The sequence below is a fragment of the Carcharodon carcharias genome, chromosome 26 (assembly GCF_017639515.1).
Source record: "Carcharodon carcharias isolate sCarCar2 chromosome 26, sCarCar2.pri, whole genome shotgun sequence".
NCBI classification, from domain to species: domain Eukaryota; kingdom Metazoa; phylum Chordata; class Chondrichthyes; order Lamniformes; family Lamnidae; genus Carcharodon; species Carcharodon carcharias.
In genome coordinates this window covers 45,915,159-45,940,279 of record NC_054492.1, presented here as the reverse complement: position 1 = coordinate 45,940,279, position 25,121 = coordinate 45,915,159, and the positions used below count along the sequence as shown (strand labels likewise).

At 45.5% G+C, this 25,121-nt stretch overlaps 1 protein-coding gene across 3 annotated transcripts in view; it reads right to left on the bottom strand.

The window, feature by feature from the left end:
• Window positions 1-14,744, bottom strand: part of tmod2 (tropomodulin 2) — a 70,659-nt gene extending 55,915 nt beyond the window's left edge. Inside the window, exon 1 of one of the 3 annotated variants that reach the window (XM_041175012.1) lies at window positions 14,618-14,744. The gene's annotated coding sequence lies outside the window, so the exon portion shown is untranslated. Of the gene's footprint in view, window positions 1-12,732; window positions 12,798-14,617 lie in introns of those variants that run through there. The other 2 variants (XM_041175011.1, XM_041175013.1) reach the window with 2 other exon arrangements.
• Window positions 14,745-25,121: the final 10,377 nt, after the last annotated feature.

The window sequence follows — 25,121 nt, the reverse complement described above, 5'->3', positions numbered from 1 at the left end:
TTTACTCCCTCCAACACTGACGCACAATGGCAGCGGTATGTACAATCTACACTACAGGAACTCACCAAGGCTCTTTAGACAGCACTGTCCAAACCCACAACCCCCTAGAAACTGCCTAGAAAGACAAAGGCAGCAGTTGCATGGGACATCACCACCTGGAAGTTTCCCTCCAAGCCAGACACCATCCTGACTTGGAACTATATCACTGCTTCTTCACCATCACTGGGTGAAAATCCTGGAACTCCCTCCCTAACAGCACTATGGGTGTACCTACATCACATGGACTACAGCGATTCAAGAAGGCAGCTCACTACCACCTTCTCAAGAGCAATTAGGGATGGGCAATAAATGCTGGCCCAATAAAAAAAATTAAGAGTCCTGATTTTGTAGTAGTGATAACAGCAAAAACTGTTGACATTTGCCATCATTACTCCATGAAACTGACAGCAAATTCTGGGGTCTGCATGTGTGCAGTTAGTCACTTAAATCAAGAAGCTGGTGCCATAGCTTCTATGCATTTCTAGAGGTGTGCTGTTCAGGTCTCCCCAAACTCAAATTCAATGAACTAATGAGCACTCCCATCTTCTTTGCCTCTCTGTTTAAAAACTCTAGAAGACGTTACACCTTTTTGAATGAAGTATAATTGGGTTTTTTAAGATGTACTAAGTTCTTAATTACTGCTAAACAGCCTCACAGTGTAATTTCATATTTGCAGAATATCAAATTTCTCCATTATAAGAAATTCCACTTTTTGAAAAAAAGTAGAGATAACATTTCTGCTTCTACCCTAATCCCTTGAATATGCCCCAATCATACTTTGCACTAAATTTTAAACTAAAAGTGCAGAGGTTCAGCGTTTTTACTTTGTCGTTTGCTGTCAGTGAAAATACTTCAATGTGATTGACTACTTATCTGCTTGATGACATCACTGCTGCTGGATGCCCAGAGATACCTTTGACTTGGCACCGGATTCAAACAGACATTGAAAAAAGGACAAGTGTGCACCACAGAGATTGCTAGATCTTTGCAGGCAGTTTTCTTACTACCTAGGTCAATGGTTAGTGCCTTTACTTCACCACTAACTGTAAAATCCAGCTAAAATGACAATACCTTTGAACAACATTGGTCATACTAAACCTTGATTGCTCTCTGCACTGTACTTGCACTCTTATAGACAAGTATTTGTAATGGCTCTAGAACATTGAGGGCACTTCCACAAGCACTTGAGTCCAAAGAACCAAGAACTGGTGGACAGGGATGCTATTGGGATTATCATCCTGCCGGTCTCCTTTGATCTCCAGGGAGTGGAGATTATTTGACAGAAAAGTCTCACACATTTGAATACAACTGTCTAGAAGGAAATATTTCCTAAAGTACCTATGTAAGCACCAAGAAACAGAATAATGATGGCAATCTAGGCTTCTAACACAATCTACCATTTATAGAACACAGCAAGACATGAAGTTGCAAGTAGCGTATCAAAACATGAAGCATTCTATCACTAGTGATTTAATTATCTGATTTTTTATATTCAGCTAAACTGTAAGATAACTGAAATGACTAGCCAGTCGAACTTTCATTCAAAAACGTGAGGAAATTCCTTACCTACCATACTGATCACTCACTGTGGATGCCATTTAATATCAAATACACTTGAGAAATCTTACTGCCTACAGATTCTAAACAGCTGATGCTAAAGCCAAGCACCGTGAGAATATGATGTGCAACCATCAGGTGTTTAAACTTTGGTGCTCATGCCTTCACTTTATATTGTAAAACCTAAAAAATGCCATTGCCATTAGTCATCAAGGCTTTTCTTGAATTGGTATTTTTCCTGGTATCCTCAATTATCCCATATCACTTTTAAATGTAACTGTCACATCAAGATCAAGTCCACCATCATAGCTTTTAGCCCAATGCATCCTAGAAAGTCAGCTAACCATTACATACACTAATTGCACATTTCTAATTGTCACTATGAGCACCATCAATGGCAGATTTAAGGAAATACGGCCAAAAACAATACTCCTTACTATGAAGGATTCAACACAATACCTCGTTATCCTCGCTCTGCTGGATTCCACACCTTCACTTACGTGTCAGCAGCCTACTTCAAATGATTTTCTCATACTGTAATTCCTCAGCATTTCATTAATAACAGCAATAATGTTCACAAAACTTCTGAAGTACAGGATTCTTATTCTCAGATCTTCCCTAAACCTTACCCAAGGAATAGAAAAATGCAGGAGGTCATGTTTCAGAAAATAAACTTCACTGGGCATAAGGTAAGTCAGAACAGGTAAGAAAGATTGCAAGTCTTTGTTTGAGCACCACTGTCTTGAAGGTCCAGTCGAAGAAGCAATAATGTGTTAATGACAAGAGCACCAGATTCCTGCTGCTGCTGCTAGAATATAAAAACATGCTGTAGCTCAGAATCAGAGAAGGGCTCGCATTTCTGTTTATATTGCAACAAAATTATTAATTGTAATTTTGTTGACACAGGATCTGGCTTTACATGAACTGCTGGAGTTCTGAATGGAAACACCCACCATCATTTGAGTTTTACCTGATGCTAAAAAAGGAGGTTCTCACTGCTTCTTAAAAAAATTCATTCCCTGGATGTGGGCATCACTGGCAAGGCAGCTATTTATTGTCTGTTCCCAGTTACTAGGAAGCTGGTGGTGAGCTTCCAGTTTGATACAACTCAGTTGTTGCCAGATCACTTAAGATAGCAGTTAAGAGTCACCCAAATTGATTTTAGACTGATGCAGCATAAAGGCCAAACCAAGTAAAAATGGCAGGTATTCTTTTCTAAGGTATTGGTGAACCAGTGGGAATTACTATGACAGCACTATTATCACTTTTTATGACATCTTTTTTATTTCTGAATTTTAAAAAAATATCTATGTTAAATTCTCAAACTGCACTGGTGGATTTGTGAATGTGCTCTGTAGATTATTAATCCAAGCCTCTGGATTACTACTGCGGTAATCACTATACTACCAAACCCTGTAGAGCCAAATCTAAATCTTGTGTCTGGTTCCATCAAGAAGTTGTACTGGGCAGGGTGATTATAAACAACCTTTGCAAACTAGACATGAATTTCCCAATCCCTCCATCACTTCAGTGTTACTGGATGGCTTGTCAGACATCCAGCCTGGGATGAGCTACTATTTCCAGTTAAACATTAGGAAATCCAAAGCCATGCAGACTGGATTCAACTAGACTGTTGAAAACAATAGCACTCTATTCTAGAATTACCTGGAAAAACTCAGCAGGTCTGGCAGCATCGGCGGAGAAGAAAAGAGTTGACGTTTCGAGTCCTCATGACCCTTCGACAGAACTTGAGTTCGAGTCCAGGAAAGAGCTGAAATATAAGCTGGTTTAAGGTGTGTGTGTGGGGGGCGGAGAGATAGAGAGACAGAGAGGTGGAGGGGGTTGGTGTGGTTGTAGCGACAAACAAGCAGTGATAGAAGCAGATCATCAAAAGATGTCAACAACAATAGTACAATAGAACACATAGGTGTTAAAGTTAAAGTTGGTGATATTATCTAAACGAATGTGCTAATTAAGAATGGATGGTAGGGCACTCAAGGTATAGCTCTAGTGGGTTTTTTTTTATATTTTATATAATGGAAATAGGTGGGAAAAGGAAAATCTTTATAATTTATTGGGAAAAAAAAAAGAAGGGGGTAACAGAAAGGGGGTGGGGATGGGGGAGGGGACTCACGACCTAAAGTTGTTGAATTCAATATTCAGTCCGGAAGGCTGTAAAGTCCCTAGTCGGAAGATGAGGTGCTGTTCCTCCAGTTTGCGTTGGGCTTCACTGGAACAATGCAGCAAGCCAAGGACAGACATGTGGGCAAGAGAGCAGGGTGGAGTGTTAAAATGGCAAGCGACAGGGAGGTTTGGGTCATTCTTGCGGACAGACCGCAGGTGTTCTGCAAAGCGGTCGCCCAGTTTACGTTTGGTCTCTCCAATGTAGAGGAGACCACATTGGGAGCAACGAATGCAGTAGACTAAGTTGGGGGAAATGCAAGTGAAATGCTGCTTCACTTGAAAGGAGTGTTTGGGTCCTTGGACGGTGAGGAGAGAGGAAGTGAAGGGGCAGGTGTTGCATCTTTTGCGTGGGCAAGGGGTTGTGCCATAGGAGGGGGTTGAGGAGTAGGGGGTGATGGAGGAGTGGACCAGGGTGTCCCGGAGGGAGCGATCCCTACGGAATGCCGATAAGGGGGGTGAAGGGAAGATGTGTTTGGTAGTGGCATCATGCTGGAGTTGGCGGAAATGGCGGAGGATGATCCTTTGAATGCGGAGGCTGGTGGGGTGATAAGTGAGGACAAGGGGGACCCTATCATGTTTCTGGGAGGGAGGAGAAGGAGTGAGGGCGGATGGGCGGGAGATGGGCCGGACACGGTTGAGGGCCCTGTCAACGACCGTGGGTGGAAAACCTCGGTTAAGGAAGAAGGAGGACATGTCAGAGGAACTGTTTTTGAATGTAGCATCATCGGAACAGATGCGACGGAGGCGAAGGAACTGAGAGAATGGGATGGAGTCCTTACAGGAAGTGGGGTGTGAGGAGCTGTAGTCGAGATAGCTGTGGGTGTCGGTGGGTTTGTAATGGATATTGGTGGACAGTCTATCACCAGAGATTGAGACAGAGAGGTCAAGGAAGGGAAGGGAAGTGTCAGAGATGGACCACGTGAAAATGATGGAGGGGTGGAGATTGGAAGCAAAATTAATAAATTTTTCCAAGTCCTGACGAGAGCATGAAGCAGCACCGAAATAATCATCGATGTACCGGAGAAAGAGTTGTGGAAGGGGGCCGGAGTAGGACTGCAACAAGGAATGTTCCACATACCCCATAAAGAGACAGGCATAGCTAGGGCCCATGCGGGTACCCATGTGGCTATGGGTACCCGCATGGGCCCTAGCTATGCCTGTCTCTTTATGGGGTATGTGGAACATTCCTTGTTGCAGTCCTACTCCGGCCCCCTTCCACAACTCTTTCTCCGGTACATCGATGATTATTTCGGTGCTGCTTCATGCTCTCGTCAGGACTTGGAAAAATTTATTAATTTTGCTTCCAATCTCCACCCCTCCATCATTTTCACGTGGTCCATCTCTGACACTTCCCTTCCCTTCCTTGACCTCTCTGTCTCAATCTCTGGTGATAGACTGTCCACCAATATCCATTACAAACCCACCGACACCCACAGCTATCTCGACTACAGCTCCTCACACCCCACTTCCTGTAAGGACTCCATCCCATTCTCTCAGTTCCTTCGCCTCCGTCGCATCTGTTCCAATGATGCTACATTCAAAAACAGTTCCTCTGACATGTCCTCCTTCTTCCTTAACCGAGGTTTTCCACCCACGGTCGTTGACAGGGCCCTCAACCGTGTCCGGCCCATCTCCCGCCCATCCGCCCTCACTCCTTCTCCTCCCTCCCAGAAACATGATAGGGTCCCCCTTGTCCTCACTTATCACCCCACCAGCCTCCGCATTCAAAGGATCATCCTCCGCCATTTCCGCCAACTCCAGCATGATGCCACTACCAAACACATCTTCCCTTCACCCCCCTTATCGGCATTCCGTAGGGATCGCTCCCTCCGGGACACCCTGGTCCACTCCTCCATCACCCCCTTCTCCTCAACCCCCTCCTATGGCACAACCCCTTGCCCACGCAAAAGATGCAACACCTGCCCCTTCACTTCCTCTCTCCTCACCGTCCAAGGACCCAAACACTCCTTTCAAGTGAAGCAGCATTTCACTTGCATTTCCCCCAACTTAGTCTACTGCATTCGTTGCTCCCAATGTGGTCTCCTCTACATTGGAGAGAGCAAACATAAACTGGGCGACCGCTTTGCAGAACACCTGCGGTCTGTCCGCAAGAATGACCCAAACCTCCCTGTCGCTTGCCATTTTAACACTCCACCCTGCTCTCTTGCCCACATGTCTGTCCTTGGCTTGCTGCATTGTTCCAGTGAAGCCCAACGCAAACTGGAGGAACAACACCTCATCTTCCGACTAGGGACTTTACAGCCTTCCGGACTGAATATTGAATTCAACAACTTTAGGTCGTGAGTCCCCTCCCCCATCCCCACCCCCTTTCTGTTACCCCCTTCTTTTTTTTTTCCCAATAAATTATAAAGATTTTCCTTTTCCCACCTATTTCCATTATATAAAATATAAAAAAAAACCCACTAGAGCTATACCTTGAGTGCCCTACCATCCATTCTTAATTAGCACATTCGTTTAGATAATATCACCAACTTTAACTTTAACACCTATGTGTTCTATTGTACTATTGTTGTTGACATCTTTTGATGATCTGCTTCTATCACTGCTTGTTTGTCGCTACAACCACACCAACCCCCTCCACCTCTCTGTCTCTCTATCTCTCCGCCCCCCACACACACACCTTAAACCAGCTTATATTTCAGCTCTTTCCTGGACTCGAACTCAAGTTCTGTCGAAGGGTCATGAGGACTCGAAACGTCAACTCTTTTCTTCTCCGCCGATGCTGCCAGACCTGCTGAGTTTTTCCAGGTAATTCTGTTTTTGTTTTGGATTTCCAGCATCCGCAGTTTTTTTGTTTTTAGCACTCTATTCTATCTTGAACAGAGGTACAAAGACCACCTACTTCCTCAACACTGCCTACCTCCACTTACCTCAGCTGCTCAAACCCTTTATCAGTACATTTAACACCTCCAGTCTGGACTATTCCACTGCTCACCTGGCTAGCTTTCCTGTTTTCATATTCTAAACTGCATATTATCCAAAACTCTGCTGCCTCTATCCTATCTTACACAAAGGGGCACTCTGTCACTCCCATCTTTGCTACACTGGCTCCTAGTTCCTCAATGCCTAATATTAATTCCCTTTCTCTGGTTTACACCCTTTTGTGGCTTAACCCCTGCCTCTAACCTCCTCCAGCCTTAACACCTATCAGAATTTTCCATTCTCCTGACTTGTGCATCCTCCCTTTTCCTTTTGTCCAACATTGGCAGCCTTGCCTTCAGCTATCTAGGCCCCGTGTTTTGGAATTATCTCCCCAAGCTCCTTTACCAACCTCACCTCATTTAAGACCCGCCTTCCAAACCATGTCTTTGGCAAAGCTTTTGGTCACCATTCCGAATAACTCCTTGGATTCGGCAACCATTTTCCTATGATTATATGAGGCTGTGAAGTGCCGTGGGAGTTTTTCTCTGTTCAAGGCTCAATATAATTACATGTTGCGGTTGCAAAGATTGTTCAGGTGCAACCCTCAGCTGTTGATTAAAAGATGGAATTTCAGACTACACTTCAACCTAGTCTTCACATGAAAACAAAGATTCAGATTTATTTGTTACCTTATTACATCTACAGAAATTTCCAAAGTCCTTCATAAATAATCAGTTGCTTTGAATGCAATTTGGTATCTTAACTACTACGAAAGACTGATCTTATGAATGGCACAGGATAGGAAACACACCTTGTTAAAAAGAATGATCAAGTTTCCACTGACAGTAATAGAACAATTTGAAACCACACCAGCCTAGGCAAATTAACTCACTCAAAATATACATTAGTCAACTTTGAGGAAGATGAACAAACAAGCCATGTCCATGGTCAGCTATCACTAACTCTACATAATTCTGCCATTCATCACTGCTACCACCTTTGTGATGAAATTTTAAGTGAAAGAGTTACTAAGCATTTGTTGTAAGCTCATCTACCAGAAGCAGTTATTTTAGCCCCAACTTACTGGTTGGTAATGCAGCAATGAGAAAAGCAATGCTTCTTGGCCTTGACTGTAAGCAAGCCTATTCATAGCTATTATAGAATAGCAGTTTGTTTTCCTAACAAATATTGAGATTGTTTGATGTAGGCTTATGGGCTTAGATCAAAAGATAATGTGTGCCAAATAAATCAAAAACAGGCATTTAAAACTAGAAACAAAAGCAACCAAGTACAAGACAGACAACCAATATACAGATATGACAAAGTACAGAGAATTGATTTGTCAAACACCAGCCATTTAAATTAGTTTCAATTCATTACAATGGTAAAATTCAATAGTAAGAGGCCCAGTTCAACAGATCAAAACTGACTTATAAAATACTGAATTAATATTTGAAGTATTTTAGGATAATGGCTCACAAGCACTATATCCTCTAGTTTCTAAAACAAACTTCTGAGTAATCATTCCTGCTGTGGTTTTGAGGGTGTGCATTGAACTATAATACTTCTAAGTTCCTGAATACCAAAGCTCAGTATCACAATCAGCCCATCCTTAAAACAACTTTTATTTATATTGCACATTTAACATAGTCAAAGTCCCAAGGCGCTTCAAAGGAACGTCAGCAAACAAAATTTGATACTGGTTCACATAAAACAATAAGTTTGAGGAGCATCTTATAAGAGGTAAAGGTAGTGGGGCAGAGAGGTTTAGGGCAGGAACTCCAAAGCTCAGGGCATTAGGCAGCTGCAGGCACAGCTGCCAACAGTAGAACGATAAGCAACAGGCCACATCTGGAAGAGGACAGAGATCTTGGGGGTTTGAAGGGTTCAAGGAAGTTAGAGATAGAGAAGGGCTAGACCATGGAGGTGGAGAAATTAGAGGATTTGGTAAACCAGGAGTTAATGCAAGTCTGCAAATACATGGGTGATGGATGAACAGAACTTGGCACGAGTAGATCTTTGGCTTTTATGGAGGGTGCAAAATGGGAGGCTAGCCAGGAGGGTATTAAAATAAAAACATTAGCTTGTGTGAATCACCAAAAACAAACAGCTTTTTATAAATCTCCACAGAAGAGATCTTTAACACTGTCACAGTATTTGGATTTCTGAATCTCATGTCCCTATGCAGCAAGACTTGGACAACATTCAGGCTTGGGCTGATAAGTGGTAAGTATCATACGCACCACACAAGTACCATGCAATAACCTTCTTCCCTTTACATTCAATGGCATTACCATCTTTTTTCAGCATTACCATCAGTGTATCTCCCATTATCAACACCCTGCGGGTTAACATTGACTAGAAGCTGAACTGAACTAGGCATATAAATACTGTGGCTACAAAAGCAGAAGAGGCTGGGAATTCTACAGAGAGTAACTCACCTCCTGACTCCACAAAGCCTGCCCACAAATGACAAGTCTCAAGTCAGGAGTGTGATGGAATACTTTCCACTTGCCTGGATGACTGCAGCTGCTACAACACTCAAGCTCGACATCCAGGACAAGGCAGCTCACTTGATTGGCACCCCATCTACCACCTTAAATATTCACTCCCTCCAACACTCATGAAGTGGCAACAGTGTGTACCATCTACAAGATGCACTGCAGCAACCCATCAAGGCTCCTTCGGCAGCACCTTCCAAATCCACGATCTCTACCACTTAGAAGGACAAGGACAGCAGATGCATGATAATAGCATTATCTGCAAATTTCCCTCCAAGTCAAACACCATCCTGACTTGGAGTTATACACTGTTCCTTCACTGCCACTGGGTCAAAATCCTGGAACTCCCTTTCTAATAGCACTGTGGGTGAACCTGTACCATGTAGGCTGCAGCAGCTTACCACCACCTTCTCAAGGGCAATTAGGTAGGGACAATAAATGTTGGCCTGGCCAGTGATGCCCACATCCCATGAATGAATAAAAGTTCTGTCCGCCATAGGGTTTAAGAGGTACAGGTCAAAACGTCAAGTTAAGGACATCAGTGGTAATAGACAACATTTTTTTTGAAAGAGACGGATGGTGATAGAAACATGGAAGAGATTAAAAAAGCTTGGCTAAATTTGTCTGCAGAAATGGTATGCAGGACTATCAGCTCTAAAACTGCAGTATGGGAACTAATGCAAGGTTTTGGAAGAATAGATTACATGGAGCAGTATTGTTATCAGACCAAAGCTATTACTATGTTATTACATTATTATACAAGTTTGGCAACCACTATATGACAGCATATAAGAAGAGCCACACCATTAGTCCTAAGAATCTATTAATGGGATCTATATTACCCAACAGCTCCTAATGTTGTGGTTAACTTCTACTCCATGACAGAAAAATAGAGGTTCATAAGATAAGATCAGGTGGCATTAGAGCATTTCTTTAATTGCAAGTGAATTCTTAAACGTGCACCAATTTAAGAACCTTCACACAATGTCACAGTGTTAGCACCACAGCAAAGCAATTTCCACAAGAGTAATCCATCGAAAAGATTTCACAAAGAATACATCAGAGCAACTGAGGGTTTTACATCCAAATTGCAGATTCCTGACCAGCTCCAAACTGCATTGTAGGGATCAATTCCTGGATGTCGGGACATGGCTTACCACCAATTTAAAGCTAAAATATTAAATCTGATTTGAAAAAGCAGCTATAAATAATAAGTAACTGGGAACAATTCACTCTTGGTTCACTTTGTGAAGTATAAATGCACCCTCAGAAACCAGAATTTAGTAAACACACCAGAGGGGTGAAAAAAAAACGCTGGTTAATTACAGGCTGTATATTTAAGATTTATCAGGAATATTGTATGCACATATCATATGTTGATCTGGTTTATAAGAGGCCAATAAAGGATAAAATATATGAGTCATGCAAGAGTCACACTCTCAAGTGTCTGGAGTCCTACGTGTTCATTACTATTACGCCCATGATTACACAGCCTGATTCAATAATTTACAGACTGAATAAAGCAGCTCACATTTCTTAGTCTAATTTCTTGATCTGGAGCTATTGAGACACAAGTATTCAAAACAAGAGAAAACAAGCAATTCTTTCCACATTGGAAATACAAATCCATTCTAGCCACAAAAAAATCAAAAGAGACAAAGGCTATCTTGAAGATGTATTTTTCCACAAGTTTTTATATAATATTACCCAAATGCATAGATCAAATAAAACCCATCATACGTGAAGCATATCTTTCCCAAAAAACCTATTATAAAGATAATTATGGACAACAAGCATCAAGTTTTAGAAAGATATTTCCAATATTCCACCACATACAGAAAACGTCCCAGGGTAATTTTAATGGGGAGATGAGATGAATAACAGATTTCAATTCAACAGACTTCTACAGAACTGCACTGAACTCATCCATCATGAAGTAGATGCACTAGAATGATATAACAGCAAGATTACCATGCAGCAATTCAATACGCTCAAAAATACAATCACTGGTGATAGGCACTCAGGCATTTCCTTCCTGTCACTACCAAACTTGCTTGTTACATTTTTGCAAATGAATAGAGAAATTTTTTTTTAAAAGATACAGGGGCCTAAATTCCTACACTGTCCTTTCACTTCTAGATTTAAGTTCAGCCCAGACTCACTCAAGGAAATTTTTTTCCCCTGATGGTTGTGTGTCTGTGCCTGCATGTGTGTATGTGGGGGGGGGAAGAGTGGGTCTTTCTAGTTAGTGCATGTTGTTGGGCCAGAGCAAAAAAAAAATGGTTTGATGTTTTGCAGAATCCAATATCCTTTGGAATATAACACTGTCCAATTGCAAAGTACAGCTGAAGTCAGCAACGGAAACATTTTCACTGCTCTAATTAAGTTTATTTAGGGATGCTACTTTCAGTTTTTACATACCCAATTAACCAAAGGAATCCATCTAATTAGAAGTCATCTACCATGAGCTTCTGCAGTTGAACAAACATGTATCTCCAGAATCACAGCCTTTGGGTTACTCAAGCATTGGCTAAAGACATATTCAGTAAATCAGCATTAAAAATTTGAACAAACAACTACTGATATTATAAACCAAACCAGTACCCGAACCTACAAATGTTATGACATTATAAACCACCATGTCAAATTTCACAAGCCTAGAGATGCAGTATATCCTTAAAACACAAAACTTCTATTATGGTTGTCATTATAGGGGCTTTTTTGCAAGTTACAAGCATCAGGTTGACAAGGTGGAAATCTCACCATCATCAAATCATTGCTATATCATACAACTTTCAACTAAACTCCTGGCAAAATTTGACTGGCAGAGGAATAACTTAAAAGCATTTAAATTTGCAGCTGTCAGTGTCAGTATGGGACGGAATGGGGTGTGTGGGGGGGGGGGGGGGGGGGGGGGGGGGGGGGGGGGTGGTGAGGCAACTAGTGGCTTCAATATCAACATATACAGCACTGAAATTATGGTTCAACTCGCATGCTGCAAAAATATTACATTTCCAAATGGTCTTCCTCATGCATCTATACTGTCATCTTCAGTGCATGCTCAGGCTCAAAGCTCAGTCCCTTCCTCAATAAGTAACCGATCACCTATAATACTTCTAAGCATAGAATCAGCTTCCATGCAAAGGCTAACATTCAGCTTTACCTATCCAACTCCATTTATTCCAAGGGAGCTGCTGCTACACTTTCTAGCTGCCAAACTACAAATTAGGGAAAATCTTGTGGCACACAGGGAAGCAGCTCTGCCTCTGAGCCAGAAGCTCTGGGTTTGAGTGGCACCCCAGGACTTGATGGCCGAGGAAGGTGGGTTCATAATGCAGCCAAACAGATTGAGTATCAACCTGTAAACCTTTGCAACACATTCCAACAGCAGGCAGGCAGGGGAGATCCCTGGTCAGCCATGTGACTGAAAGAAAGTTGGAGCCTCTGCCATCACTATCAATAGCTCCAGACTACAACATTCAGGTTAAAATTCATGTTGCCACACATCCCTACAAATTCCAAACAAGATAAATTTCATCCAGTTCAATATCAATAAAACCAGTGTCACCTTGTTCCAAACTTGCCCATTCACCTCAAGCCTTTGATCCATTCATCTCCACAGCTGCCATTCCAGGCTTAGTCTGTAGGCCCAGTAACAAAGCATACTGTCAAATTCAAAAATGAGCTTCCTGTTCCATATAATCTACCATCTGCACCCTCCCCTATTTTTCCCCTAAAGCACAACTTCTCTTTCTCACCTCAAGACTCAACGTCTCCAATGCTCTTCTAGCTAGCCTTTACAAATAACAGCTCATTTGAAAGTTGCAGCCACATCCTTGCCATGCAAACTCCTGAAAAACCATCATCCAAACCTTGCCAACAAATTGACTTGTGTAGCACCTGCTACGTGCAGAATTGTCACAAGGCACATTCAGGTGGAGGGATAGAAATGATCAGAGTTGGGCAGAGTCAGGTAGGAGACTCAAGAAAGTTCCTGGAGATACCAAGTGGAGCAAGGCAGAAAGGAATGGATGAAATCTGGAGTGTACAGACAAAGCTCCATGCCTAGCAATTGGTTTCAAGATCCTTATTCCTTGTTTTTTAAAAATTCCCTCTATGCTATGCCCCAATATATCAGCAATCACCTCCAGTACATCCCCACAAGCAACCTTTGCTGTTCTTGTAAAACCCAACACCAGCCTTGCTTTTATTCCAACGTGGTTGCTCACTCAGCCCCTGTCAAATAAGACACTATCATGGCATGCCTGTTTCATCACCTCCCAACTTGTTATCTAAAGTCTCCTGAAACCTCTCAATAATCTTTTCTGTATTCCCACTTCAAATTTCTTAGCTTTCTTCCCCTTCAGAAAATATTGTGAAGTTCCTTTTTGTATAGGAATATAAACTGTTGTTCACATCCTTCATCCTGCATTTAGTGAGTTACTGTACAACACATACAAGATACGTGAAAAAGGACCTAAGGAATTAAAAGGCAAATTTAAAACATTAAAAACTCAATGCACCTGGGAATCCAGAAATTATATAAATCAGCAACTTATAGCTTTGAATATACACCATCTTAGATCTCATTTGTCATTTTTAAATTCCAAGTGACAGCCAACAGGACATATTGTGACCCTTGGAGCTTATATGACCTTCCACAAGTATTAATACCTGAGCATTAGCTAATCAATTTTTAGTTCTGAAAAAGTTGGGAACAGAAAGCACTCAATCGGTATGTGGAGAAAACAATCGTCTGTCTCGGGGATTTTTTTTATTCAATCCTGTCAGCCCGCCCGCCCATTTTCTCCACAGACACCTTTATTAAGTGTTTATTTTTGCCCTCACAAATTGTTAAATCATAATTGCGGTGCAATTCAGGTCCGTTTCAATAGAACTGCGTTTGTCTTGACTGGATGGAACCCTGCACCCGGACTCATCCACAACAAAGGTCGACGCTGACTGTTTAAATGCCAAAACGCACGCCCCCACCCTGAATGTACAATCAAGCTGAAGCTGCTGATAGAGGCGAGGCTCTTACTGCTGGGGGTGAAGGGCATGAAGCAGACACACAGCTGGGGGTGACAGGGAGGTGTGAGCCCCAGTCACACCGGCTGCCATCGGCAGGGGGCTGGGGCGCTCCACTGGCAGCGGAAGGAAGGGAGGGAGGGAGTGGGGCCTACGCGGACCGTCTCCCCCAAGCCCCGGTCTCCCCCGTGTCCGAGCCCCCAGCCCCGAGCCCCGAGCCCCGAGCCCCGAGCCCCGCACACACTGCGCCTCGACCGGACATGCAGGCGGCTCCTCACAACACCCGGCCCGGGGGATGTTCCCCCTGCAGCCGGCTCCCCGTCACGCTCAGGAGCTTTGCCCCGAGCAGCGAGCCGCCGCCGCCGCCGCCGCCGCCGCCGCCGCCGATACTGTAGGGGCTGGAGGAGCCAGTGACAGACACTTACCTCTCGCCGCCTGAGGAAGGTGCGCCTTCTCCGGCTCCGCCGCCCCTCCCCCGCCAGGGTAGCCTCGCTCTCGCCCTGGGCTGAGCTCGGGACCAACCGACGCGCCGGGTGTTGACGCAACCCTGAGACGTCATCCGATTGGCATCCTGCTCTGCCAATCGCGCCGCCCCTTCCCTCCGACTCCCTCGGCCCTGTCAAAGCCAATCGGCCGTATTTGGAGGCGGGGCTAGGGCTGGCGTGTGAGGCGCGGAATGCGCAGTCGCACTGCGGCTGTTGTTGCGCCAGCTTTGGACGTTGTGCAGGGTTTGCCGAAGAGGGCGGGGCCTTTACTCAGGAGCGCCCTCTGTAGGTTGCATTAAGGAAAGATGTGGTCGGGTCAAGGATCCGGCGCAGAAGGAGGCCCTTCGGCCCATTGTGCCGGTGCCGGTGCCGTCTTTTTAGTGGAACTAAGCAACTAGTTTGAATCCCGCCTTCTCTCCCCAGAGACCTGCAATTGTTTTTCCCGTCAAGTATTTAGCCTGGTCCTTTTTGAGAGTTATTAATAAATCAATTACCCTTTCGGGCAATGCATTCCGGAACATTACACAATTGCTGTTTAAAAGCCGTTTCCCTCTCGTCCCTTTGCCAACCTGAAATCTGTGTCTTCTGGCACCGAAACTGATTCCTCATCAAAACAATTGACTTTGAAGGGTCATTCGGACTCGCAACGTTAACCGTGTTCCCCTCCGCAGACGCTGCCAGACCTGCTGAGTTTTTCCAGGTGTTTTTTGTTTTTGTTTTGGATTTCCAGCATCCGCAGTATTTTGCTTTTGACTTTGAACATGTCTATCTCTTACTAACCTGCTCTGATATAAGGAAGTTAAAGTCCCTCATCCCAGGAACCATTTCAGAAAATCACTTCTAAGGGTCTAAATTCTTGCCAGAATTGGAACAATACTCCAGCTGGAGCCTAAGCAGTGACTTTCGAAGGTTCAGCATAACTTCCTTACTTTTGAAGTCTTTATCAATTAAGCCAAGGAGCCCAAATGCTTTTGTGAGAGCAGTTTCAACTTGTCCTTTCACCTTCACAGAAGTGTACATAAAACCAAGTGTCTCTTTGTTCCTGAACTCCCTTTAAAGTTGTGTAATTTAGTTTATACTTTCTCTCATTTTTCCAACCGAAATGTTGGAACTTTATATTTCTTTGCATTAAATTGCATCTGACATGTGTCTGCCCATTTCACCAGTTTATGTCCACTTGAAGTGTGTTACTGTCTTCATCGTCATATATTACTTTTCCGAGTTTCTTGTTATCTGCAAACTTTGAAATTATGACCTGGATTCCCAAGTCCAGGTTAATAATGTATATCATATTTTACACCTTTCACAACATCCCAAAGCACTCTAAAGCCAATTAAATACTTTCAGAGTGGTGTCACTGTTGTAATGTTGGACATACAGCAGCTAATTTATGCACAGCAAGGTCCCACAAACAGTAGTGTGATAATGACAACATAATTTTTTTTAGTGATGTCGGTTGAGGGATAAATGTGGTTAGTATACAAAGTAAAGCTTCCCTGCTCTTCTTCAATGTAATATTATGGAATCTTTTACATCTACCGGAGAGGGTAGATGGGGCATTGATTTAATATCTCATCTAAAAGACAGACACCTCCAACAACATGACATTCCCTCAGTATTGTCTTAGCCTAAATTTTGTGCTCAAATCTCTGGACTGGGTCCTTAAACCCACAACTTTTTTGTAAAGCCATGCTTTATATTGAAGGTAACTTTATTATTTATTGGGCTCAAGCCACTGGTTGAGTTTTAAAAGACTGAACAACAGCATTTCACTAATTTAAAACAGCAGCTTCTAAGTTGGCCAAACATTTGCGTAACTACAAATTCCAAAGCCATTAATAGAATCAGGCTGCCTAGAAGAACCCATCACCGATAATCAGCTGTTGTGATCCTTGGCCTGACCACCAAGTTGTTGGTAGGATCCAGTTAGGGGCCAATAATGTTTTGGTTAAATTAGACAAAGTTTGAGATTTCAGACACTTGCTCATAAAGAAAACCACAAGATTCTATGGGTTTTGAACAAACAAAAAGAAACTTTGCTATACAAGGTCAGAAAATAAAACAATTTACAATACCTATCTTATACGCTAACATTCAGGGTTGACATGAGGTACATGTGAATTAACAGGCAAACTGTGGTTGAACACACCACTCTGCGTAATAAATGCCAAATGCAATAAAAACAGAGTCCATGGATTTCTCAATAACCACCTAGATGTCAGTAACACTGTGTGTCGACCAATCTCACTGAAACTCTATCTCTCTCATGAGGGATTCCAGTCTATGAAGATCTCACCTTGGAATTCTCTCCAAAAGTTGCTCCAGCTCAAAACAGCATCAACGACGGCTATCTCACAGGGTTTCAACTTCATCTCCTGAGATTCTGTCCCCTGGATTCCTGAAAATACACTCAAGCACCAACTTAACTCACAAGCACAATTTCAGATCTTAGGCCGCGCCGAGCAGAACACTATTTCTTCAAAGGGGTAGCTTTTCCCCAACGGTCTGCAGCACAGAGTTACCATCTTCAGCTGCCTTCTTGGATCTTCAAAGCTTCTTCTGAACCCTTTTTGATTACCAGGGCTTCTCTTGAGCCCTTTTCACAAGGTCTGCTACGCACAGGCCTTTTCCTATCTGGATTCTTTTTTTTCTCTGCTACTCTCTTTTTAACTGACTGGGACATCTTCCTATCCCTATTCCACTCTGGGATGAGCTTACAGAGCCGAACTGCGCATGCGCAGAAGGCCCGAGACTTACCAGTTGAAGGTTGGGAACTTCAACAAAGTAAGTATAGTTTTCAAAACAGACCTTACAGGAAGGTGAATTACCTCATCTTCTGAATCATTCACAAAGCAACCAGTCAATCACTTGTATATTTCACAGGTTGTGGAACACGTCATTAGGCACCATCACCTTGGGCAATGGACCCTAGCTAAGAAAGGAATTCATCTAGCCATAATCTAATCATACCTCAACCATGAACTTGGAATCAACTTCCTATGACCATGTTTGGTTAATGGGTCAGTTGGTGAGGGGGGGATCATATGATAAGCTAACGAACCCTCTTTTGTGTTTTAAGAAACTGCTTTTCTCCAAGCCAATCAGAACAGAAGAAGCAGGACCCTGAGTGTGCACTATCTCTCCTTCTCTCCATCCAGCGAGTAAGCTTTTACAGACCTTTACAGTCACAGCATGTAAACAGTTAAACAGTCACTGAATTGGCAAGCATATCCTTTTAAAAAACCCCCGTTGTGGTCAAATGAGGAGTGGGAAAGGGGGGAGCCATTCTAATCCCCCTCGCCTGATCATAACAACTTTCTAACTCAGAAGCAAGGGTGCTACCACTGAATCTTGGTTTACAGTGTAGGATTAAGGACAACTTTTCAATCATGCTAATTAGAAGCAAAAAGAAAAGCTGCAGACTGACCACACAGATCCCAACAGACCTGCTGAATATTTTCCAGAATTTTCTGCTTTGATTTTAAATAAATGCCTTTGAAACTTTCCTTGGTGGTGAACGCCTGTGGATATGAACATATTGCAGGCGTCTCACTGGCATGTGGCAGTTTCTCCAGGAATTTCATGGAACCCTTGTCTTTGTCAATGTCAGGTAATCCACATGGAAATTCTACTCCATACTGTTCATTTATGAAAGAAAAATATTGCTACCATTAGAGACAACTTGTTTATTAGTATGCATATACAGGAACAGCAATAATGCCCTAGTAAATCAATGAGTACTGTACTGAAACATTGAGAATCTGGTGACTTAGGGGTGCCCTGGGTTCCAGGAGCCCAAGCTTGAAAATCTGTGGTTTAAAATAAATAATAAACGGTGATAAATAATTAATGCCCCTGAGCAACTGGTGGAATACAGTCTGCAGGACATTAGCTATATCTTCATCATTTCAAGCCCTTAAAGTATTACATTCTCCAACTCCCTCAAGGTTTGGGGTGGGGGTGTGGGGCTCATGACACTTTTAAGTAAAAGCAAATATGACATTTTCCTTTGAAGGGTCCAATGGAGAAGTCATATCGTCCTTCAGAAGTTGGTGGCTCACTATCACCTCCTCAAGGGCAATTAGGGTAGAGCAATAAAAAAATGCTGGCTTGGTCAGTGACACCCATGTTCCGTGAAAAAGAATAAATAAAAAGATGTCAGCTGTGCTATGTTTCTTCAATGTTAGCCATCATTTCCTGTTTCTTCTTATCATTCTTCTCAAACTTAACCAGCTTCCCCAGGTGGTGGTTTCAGATGTGGTTTGGAAGGGTTGATCTAATTTTGTACATCTGAAGCTTTGGCCAGTGAACACATGACTTCCGATTGGGCTTCAGCTAAGAAGTTTTCTTTTAGGGCTGTAGCATAAGTCATCAACAATGTGTTTACCCTGAAAATATTGTGGAATGCGGATCAAAATATTCAATAAACTTCAGATAGGTGTTTCATAGCTTTGCGTTTTTGCATTCATATCTCGTCAGTTGCTTTTTCAATACTTTAAAATAGTGAATGTCATGGTAACATAACAAAAAGAAAAATGCTTATTAGATTTCATCGACAGCATGACTATTTTCTGGAAAAAAGATTTTGAGCAGCTAAACTTCTCTTTCGATTTTACATACTGTCCCTCTATTGGAAGCTTCCTTGACCATTTTTAGCTGTTACGATAAGTCATTCTTACATCCTCTTAAAAAAAAACTTTCTTCACATGGAACACATCTCATAAAGAGCTTCACAACTGACTATTGTGACATAGGCAAATGTTATATCCATTTTGATACACAACAATGAGATGAATGCCCTGTTCAACTGTTTTAATGGAGTCGGTGGAGAGAAGGATGTTGGCCATGGCACAGGGCAATTCCTTGCTGCATAACAACATAGGAACAGGCTTAGGCTATTAGACTCCTCGAGTCTGTCCACTCTTCCATGAGATCATGGCTGATCTGGCACTCGCTCTTCACTGTATCGTGACAACTTAATGCTCACAGGATCCAACAGATGGGGTCTTAGATGATTGTCTCATTGGAATGTTTTACTATATTGAAGGTGCTGTGCAAATGCAAACTGTTGTTGTTGATGCCATCTCTCAAATGCAGCGCTCTTTCAGGACCACAAAAGGTATTGGTCTAGGTTACGTGCCCAAGTCTTGGAGTGAGGCTTGAATTCTCAAAACTTTGAATCAGAGGCCAGCATGCTACCAACAGAGCCAAGGTATATTTAGATTCCCTCTTGGTCAAATGTCTTCTGCTCAGTCAACTTGATGTACATTGAAGCTGGCCTATTATTACATCATTTCCTCCATTCTTAATCTCAAATTTAGTAAGCCTGCTGTGACCAAGAAACAATAGTTGTGTTTTGTTTAATATTTCCTCCCCTGCCGGTTAACCAACAGTGCAAAGAGCTCTGGGTCACCAATAAAGGTCAAGTGGTGCCTTTTCAGTATTAAGCAGATCCATCTTTATGATTACATGTAACATTTGATTGGATGGCTTAACTAGTTTTCAGCAGCAAACCGCAATGGGTTTAACTTTCACTGGTATTGCATCACTTGATAAGCAACATAAAACTCCTTCCTGCACTACCTTAGTACACTTGTTCACCTCTTTATTTAAAGTGATACATAAAGAAAGCATTAACCAATTCACTACTGGAGGCAGTTACACCTCATGGAAGTGGCAAGCAGCCTGATAACATTCAGCAGCAGAGGAGTCAAGACAGGTGATGGGGAGGTGGAGCTACATGTCATCTTTTGGATGATGTCACCAAGGTTGCATGGGAAAGTGCCTCTGAACCTCTTCCTTTAGACAACCACAACAAAATACAACGAAGTCTAATTAGGGGACTTCAATGCACATATGTTAGGACATTCTGGAGAGAAATACAGAGAAAAATGGTGATTCACCCACTGGCATAGTCTGAGGGGCAGAGGTGATTGGGGTGAGTGAGAGAAGAAATATGTTGGCAGGTTTGTCTATAGTTTATGCACTCAGTTGGTAGATCAACAAGAAAGGAGGATGAGGCAGTTGGGATTAGCATCTTGACAGATGACAAGAGATAAACAGAAGCTATCTGTGAGAATATGTGTGAGCAGATCCAGCCAGGAATAAAGCCTAGCAGAATAAGAAGCCAGGGAAGCAGTGATGAATTTGAGTAGGAATTGGGAGTGAGACAAAGTACCATGAGGGGAGAAAAGGAAGTTGACATGACTGGACAGCAGGAAGGGGACGAGAAGAGAAAAACCCAAAAGGAGCATGGGAAGAGAAAAAAAGGGTATTTACGTAGTGGAATATCTTCACTTGAAATTACCTCTAAAATTTACTGTTAACATGGTTCCAGCCATATTCACTTTGAATTTCAACCAAAATAATTGACAAATAACTTCATAGGTCAGCTCCTGATTTTAGAAATGGGCTCTATCCTTTGTTTCAATGTAAGAGTGATTCATGATTGTTGTAGCTGTGTTTAATGTTAGGGCTATGGTCAGAAAAGTCAAACAGTAAATCTTTGACCTATTTTGAGGACCAGGTGTTTGTTTCAGGATATGCTTTACTTTGCTATACTCAAAAGCATGTGGGTGAAAAAAGTGTAACCAATTTTGGAAGATAAAAAAAATCACCAGGTTATGTTTGTCATTTTATTCCTTTGTTGCCTAAATACCGTTATTCTGAATTGTTTTAGCTTCTTGGTAATATGGCATTTCTTGTATTGACCTTTGATGACTTTGGTTAGATGCATATTTTTTTAGCTTAGATCATACTATCCATCAACAATTGAATCTTTAATGCATTTCTCAGTCTGCTTTTTCTGTGGAATAATTAACCTGTTTATATCTTTGCTTAGCTGCTTTTCATAACTCATTGGTGTCATGAGTCAGAGATGAAGAGGGTAGTACAAAAGCAAAATATAGCGGATGCTGGGAATCTAAAATAAGGACAAAAGGTGCTGAAAAAACTCAGCAGGTCAGCGCTATCTGTAGAGAGATACAGAGTTAACATTTAATGTCGCTGACCTTTCATCAGAAGAGGGTAGTCTTGGTCTGCTAGAAGACATTTTTTTACCTGACAATTCCTTCAAAGAACCTTATAGAGGATTTTCTTAAAATGAAGGAACCGTGCCTGCTAGCTAAGCACTCACTGCTATGGTCCGGTGTTGCTTGTTACAGACTGCTTGAGGAACTTGGGGTTCATGAAGGCCATGAGATTGTACAGAGACTTGGGTGGCCATATGGTTGCCATTAAGCTGCTCTGCACACCGCAATTTGAAAAGATTCCAGGTCCCTCTCATTTTGTTGCCAGGATTATGCATCCGTGCATTACAGCTTGACTGATTTTGCTGGTGTCCCTCTGATAACTTACTATAAGCCTGAGGCATAAAAGTGCAGGGCTGTGGTGACCTTCACTATTCATGGCACACTATCCATTTGTTGGAGCTTGTCTGCGGGTCAGGTTCCAACAGTACAATCCTGTCACTATCTACCTGGTAAAGCAGAAATTCAGTTAGGTGTGCCTCTCTGTTGAACCATAGAGCAAGGTCATTCAGCCCATCATGTTTGTGCCTGTTCTTTGCAAAAGCAATTAATTATTTTGTGCTGCATTGATTTGGTAGTATTACTGCTTTCCCCTCCTGTGTCCAACTCTAATTCTTGAATTGATGCTGCGCCTTCTGTAATTTAGCCAGTGTCCACAAAAGGACCATAGGCATCCATCACCATGAGAGAGAGAGAGAGAGACAGGCAGAAATTGGTTATATATAGCTTGTGGAGCACCAGTGCGAGACAAGGTGAGGAGGATGGTCTCCATTAGCTACCACCACCATGCAGGAATCAAATCCACACCATTGGCATCAATCTGTACCACACTCTAACCATCTAGCCAACTGAGCTAACCAACCTTCATCACATTGCAAAGGTTTCATACAAGTGACTTTTGGAGTGCAATGATGGTTATGTAGGTAAACTCACACATGGGCCAGGATTTTACCTATGGTGGGCGGGCTGGGTGAGAGCAGGCACAGAGCTGATCGCTGCCCATGATCGGTTCCGCACCACCATTCTACGCGGGCGGGCTAATTCAGGACCACCCAGCGTAAATCGTGGCTCCCGAGATCAGCAGGAAGGGGTGGGTGGCAGTGGGAGGCCAATGACACCTGGGTCCAATGGCAACCCGGCAGCCTATTCAAAAACGGCACAGGCAGCCGGCCTGAGGCTGCCACTGATGTCGGACAGGAGGATGTCGGATAGCATCCTCGAAGAGCAGGCCAGGCGGGAGGGCAGGCACAAGGGGCGCAGGGCCAACAGGAAGTCCATGGTGGAAGGGGCCACAGAAGACCCCATCCTGCTGCCAGGGTTTACAGGCGGCGATGCAGCTACTTCAATATGTCTGAGGTGCAATGTCAATGGTGGGGCAGTCGGTCCCGAGGTTTACAGATGAGTGCCTTGCTGACCTCGAGGAGGTGGCAGCACGCTGCGAGATCCTTGTGCCAAGGGGAGGGAGGAGGAGGCCCCCCCACATAACAAAACATGCCTGGGAAGAGGTGGCAGAATGGGTCAGCTCCCATAATGTGGTGAGACACATCTGGGTGCAGTGCCACAAGCAGTTTAATGACCTCTTGCAATCGGGAAGGGTGAGTACCATGTTGGCTTGGGTCACTTGGCACAGCAGTTAGGTTGGCCCCCCACCACACGACCCCACACCCCCCCTCCCCCAAGCCCCCCACCACACGACCCCACACCCCCCCTCCCCCAAGCCCCCCACCACACGACCCCACACCCCCCCTCCCCCAAGCCCCCCACCACACGGCCCCACATCCCCCCTCCCCCCAAGCCCCCACCACACGACCCCACCCCCCCCCCAAGCCCCCCACCACACGACCCCACACCCCCCCTCCCCCAAGCCCCCCACCACACGACCCCACACCCCCCCTCCCCCAAGCCCCCCACCACACGACCCCACACCCCCCCTCCCCCAAGCCCCCCACCACACGGCCCCACACCCCCCTCCCCAGCCCCCCCCTCCCCCAAGCCCCCCACCACACGGCCCCACACCCCCCTCCCCCAAGCCCCCCACCACACGACCCCACCCCCTCCCCCAAGCCCCCCACCACACCCACCCCCCTCCCCCCAAGCCCCCCACCACACGACCCCACCCCCCCTCCCCCAAGCCCCCCACCACACGACCCCACACCCCCCCTCCCCCAAGCCCCCCACCACACGAGCCCCCCCCACACACCCCACCCCCCCCCCCCCAAGCCCCCCACCACCCGACCCACACCCCCCCCTCCCCCAAGCCCCCCACCACACCACCCCCCCCTCCCCCAAGCCCCCCACCACACGACCCCACACCCCCCCTCCCCCAAGCCCCCCACCACACGGCCCCACACCCCCCCCCCCCCAGCCCCCCACCACACGGCCCCACACCCCCCCTCCCCCCAAGCCCCCCACCACACGACCCCACACCCCCCCTCCCCCAAGCCCCCCACCACACGACCCCACACCCCCCCTCCCCCAAGCCCCCCACCACACGGCCCCACACCCCCCCTCCCCCAAGCCCCCCCCACACACCACACCCCCCTCCCCCAAGCCCCCCACCACACGACCCCACACCCCCCCCCCCCAAGCCACCACACACCCCACACAAGCCCCCCACCACACACACCCCCCCCTCCCCCCAAGCCCCCCACCACACACCCCCCCCCCCAAGCCCCCCACCACACGACCCCACACCCCCCCTCCCCCAAGCCCCCCACCACACGAGCCCCCCACCACACACCCCCCCCTCCCCCAAGCCCCCCCCACAGCCCCCCCCACCACACGACCCCACACCCCCCCCTCCCCCCAAGCCCCCCACCCCACGGCCCCACACCCCCCCCCCCCAAGCCCCCCACCACACGACCCCACACCCCCCCCTCCCCCAAGCCCCCCACCACACGGCCACCCCCCCCTCCCCCAAGCCCCCCACCACACCCCCCCCCCCCCAGCCCCCCACCACACGACCCCACACCCCCCCTCCCCCCAAGCCCCCCACCACACGACACCACACCCCCCCTCCCCCCAAGCCCCCCACCACACGGCCCCACACCCCCCCCTCCCCCCAAGCCCCCCACCACACGGCCACCCCCCCCTCCCCCCAAGCCCCCCACCACACGGACCCCACATCCCCCCTCCCCCCAAGCCCCCCACCACACGGCCCACCCCCCCCTCCCCCAAGCCCCCCACCACACGACCCCACACCCCCCCTCCCCCCAAGCCCCCCACCACACGTCCCCACACCCCCCTCCCCCAAGCCCCCCACCACACGACCCCACACCCCCCCTCCCCCAAGCCCCCCACCACACGACCCCACACCCCCCCTCCCCCAAGCCCCCCACCACACGACCCCACATCCCCCCCTCCCCCCAAGCCCCCCACCACACGGCCACACCCCCCCTCCCCCCAAGCCCCCCACC